Genomic DNA, 4,329 nt, shown 5'->3' with positions numbered 1-4,329 from the left:
GCTGCTAGGGTTTTTGAATCAGGCAATTAATTTTGGTCGTTTCTATATGTTATTCCTTTGATAGCTGATCTCCATTGATCTTGGTATCGTGTAATCGCATCTTCATTACACTAAATTGGAAATATTATATTAAAAGTATATCAAATCCTAGCTTTTTGATGCTTATGCAAAGGATTGCCACAATTTTTGTTGCTGTTTGTATCCTAGAATGACATTTGCTTAGTTCTTTTAGGTAGATCTACTTAATTCAAGTTACCCTTGAGGTTTGGCATCATATATCAAGACTTCCAGAGAACTCTTAGAAGATTCAAAGGCAGGAAGGAACCCATTTGATGGCTTCACGCCTTCTGTAAGTTACTACTACACCCCATCTTGGTATCAGTCACTGCAACTTGGTCTTTTGTTTTCTTGATTATATGCATTGTTAAGTTTATCTCATTATGATCATTCAGTATAAAAAAGGTCTCTATTTTTGAAGGTTCCAGCAGGAGAAGTCCTCACTTATGGTGATGATAACTTTATCCAGTATGAGGAGAGTGGTGTGAAGTAGATACAGAATGATGCCTTTGTTATTGTTGCAGGATAGCTTGGGGAAAATCTTGGATACAAAGGAATAAAGGTTTTCACATCATTTTATCAATAGTAATATCAAAACATTTGTTTATTTGACTTAATGTTATATAGTAAAATTAACATCATCTTACATGTAGCGCTTCCCATGGAAACAACTACTGGAACTTGTTTCTTACAACATTACATTGAGTCCATACTATCCTTATCACAAGCTAGCTACAAGCATAATTGATTCAAAGTGTCATCCAACAACTCTTCTATCAGGTCAATCATAATTGATAATGGTTCATGTTCGAATTTTCTTGAATTTTGGTATTTGTCTGAATCATGGTGTGACGGTTATGAGTAAATCACATGTAATGGATATGTGAATTACATGTGATTCACAAGTAAATCACATATGAATTACATGTGATTCACATGTAATTATGAATTAGATTTGATTCACATGTAAATCACATAAGAATTACATGTTAATACAATTAATTCATTAAAAATTCACAGTTTAATACAGTTAATTCATTAAAAACTCACAGTTAATTCACAGCTTAATACAGTAAAGTCATAGTTTGGTACATAAAATTTAAAACTTAAAATAATAAATCACAGTTTAATGCTCAAAAATTATATATTCACAACCATATTCTCAACTTAAAACTTACATTTATAAATTTAGATTTAAAGGCTAGTGCTTCTTTCAAATTTTACACAAATATTCATAGTTTAAATTTTACATACTTTATTGAAAACTATATAAAATCATAATAAATCATGCATTCGTAACTAAAAACTTATGTTTTTCATTGAAGGAATCAGATAAATGTAAAAGACAATCAAACATTAGTTGTAAGCAATGATATTTGTAGAGACCTCCTCCTTTAGACCAAGGATACTGGAAATTATTTATGAGATGCTCATTTTGCTCGATTTGATTCATAATAGAATAAAGTATTTATGTTAATCCGTTCAAATGTGCATTATCCTTAACTAATACATCCCTTTGTTGAACGGCCAAAACATGTCTGCTATCAACTAAAGTTCTATCATCCTTTTCTAAAGCAAGTTCTTTCTCCAACTGATCTATCCTTAACTTCTTCTTCTTCTTAAAACTCTTTCTTATTTGATACAACTCTTGTTAGGTCGAGTCTTTGTCTACCTTAGCTTTTTGATATGCCTTGAAGGTGTCTATAAGAGACATGAAAAATTGTTGTAGGTAAGGCCTGCAAATATCTTAACATAAGTTATTTTCAAAAACCATAAATTATACTTGTTCGATGATGCTTCAGCCAAAGGCAGAGGAGTTGGTAGTCATGAACGGTAGTTCTTAGCAACCTTCGCTTATGATTCATCTTCAAATCCAGGGGACATATCATTAGCACCATTCATTTCCATCATGGATAGCTTTCCCATCCTTTACGATCCTTCGGTATCCTTGTCATGTACAGAAGATCAAACTTGTTGTTCTCCTTTAACAAAGAAAGCTTTCTCTTTGTCAACAACTTCAATTTTCCTTTTCGTGTAGGGCGCAACATTATTCACTTTCTTTGTTTTGCAGATCTTGCGAATTGGTTGATTCCATTAGTTGTGACAAATGATCGTGTCACTCTTGTTCTCAGATTCAAAATGATTGACAATTTCAGAATAATTTTTGGTTAGGTTGTTTTGGGCAGCTGGTATTTCTTTTGGTTCAGCTTTTGGTTGTGTTGAGGTTGCATGAGTGTTTGAGATGAAGTGTTGGTTATTAGTTTAGTGAGATGTTTGTCGTGGATTATTTGGTCTATATAACATCCATAAAAATCATGCCAAATTTAAACTTCTTCAAAATATTTCAAAACCATTAATCATTACAAAACTTGTTTTCAAAATAGTATAATATCAGAGTATCTCATAAACAAGTCATAAACATGAGGAGTTGTACAATCACGCCTTTGCCTTCCCGAAATCATCTGATGTACCTAAAACGAAAACTGAAACTGTAAGCCCAAAGCTTAGTGACTTTCTCCAAAATACCGATACCTTGCAAATAACACATATATAAATAACAACATGTACTAGGTCCACAACTTTACCGACTGGATTACCCCTGGGCCCACAGTGTGAGTCTGGCTTGCCTTTCAAGCCCACCGCTCACATATAGATAGCCACCAAGCCCACAGTACGAGTCTGGTATGCCCTACCCAGCCCACAACTCGTATCTAGAATTCTCCCGATCCCACAGTACGAGTCTGTCATACCCTACCCAACCCTCAGCTCTGGAATGCTCCCGAGTCCTTAGTATGAGTCTAGCATGCCGCGCTCGGCCCTCAGCTCGTATCTGGAATATTCTAGGGTTTTTTGGCTACCGCACGGAGCTGTATAACCTTAACCCAACCCACATAATATGTCGACGTATAACATAACTAATGCACATACAGATAATCAAGTAATAACACACGTAGTCCTACAGATCTACCAACTGACATAACAACTAGCATGCATAAATAACTCATACTCAACATAATACTAACTGCTAGGATATCATATCCAATGGGTCGTAGTGGTGCCTTCGACCCCTTAGTATAGTGAGGATAACTCACCTGGCATAGTTGAAGTCCCGCGGATGAAACTCCAACTGCTGGTTGACACATTCCCGAACTGCCAACATTAAACAATACCCAATTAATAATTAGGTCTCAAGCCTAAGGTCCAACTCACACTCTAAAGGCCCAATAGTCAAGTAATCGGCCAAACCCCAACATATGGCCCAATTTTCCAAATTAGGCCCAAAGCTCTACATGGTCATTCCTTAAGTCGCATCCAATTATTCTAGTCCAAACTATTGGTATTCCCATGGCCCAATATCACATACTCATCAAGGCCCAGTTATGGCCCACCTATGGCCCAATTTTCCAAATTAGGCCCAAGTCCTTCACACGGGCCTTATCCTAAATCTCATCCAATTATTTTGGTCCGTTTACTTATTCTTGGAAGGCCCAACTCAAGGCCCAAGTGAAATTATGGTTTTCACATAAAATGGCGATTAGGGTTAAGTGTTCCTACTTAACCCATTAAGGACTTAATCCATTAAGTCCAATATTGCCTAAGGTTAATTTTCAAATGATTATTAATTAACATTTTCAGTTTAGTAATTAATTCAGGTGCGAGTCCCGATAAATCCCCAAAATTATGGTTTCATGACATTAGGGTTTTCCAAACCCTAATTAGGGTTTCCAACCCAATTAGTAACATGATTGGGCTTTTAGGTCAATTAGAGATTCATTGGGCCCATTAGGGTTTCATTGGGCCCATTAGGGTTTCATTAGGCCCATTCTGTCCAAGCATCCTAAATGAGTCTAAACATAAACGAGGCACACCGCCACCCAACATGGCAGCTAGTGGTGAAAGGAGGCGGCAGACACCACCTTACGGTGGTGGTTATGAGTTTTCTATTATTATTCTGGCCGATTATAATACATTACATTTTACATCCAAAAACTTAAATACACACACACACACACATACAACCACCTTTGTGGTGGTCAGCGGTGGTAGATGATGGCAGCAACCATGGATGGTGGCCATGGTGGGTATCTTTTATGTTTTCCGACCATCAAACACCATCTACAATTACACACTCACTATTACAATTTGCTCAAAGGGTCCAGCCACCCACCTAGTGGCTCACGGTAGTGGTAGCGACTGTTTCACGACGGCAGCCACCACCTCACGGTAGTGGCGGTGGTTTCTTTTGGTTTCCAAACACGCAACAACACACAC

Source organism: Lactuca saligna, chromosome 8, assembly GCF_052625555.1.
Source record: "Lactuca saligna cultivar CGN05327 chromosome 8, ASM5262555v1, whole genome shotgun sequence".
Classification (NCBI taxonomy): Eukaryota; Viridiplantae; Streptophyta; class Magnoliopsida; order Asterales; family Asteraceae; genus Lactuca; species Lactuca saligna.
This window is presented reverse-complemented; position numbering follows the sequence as displayed.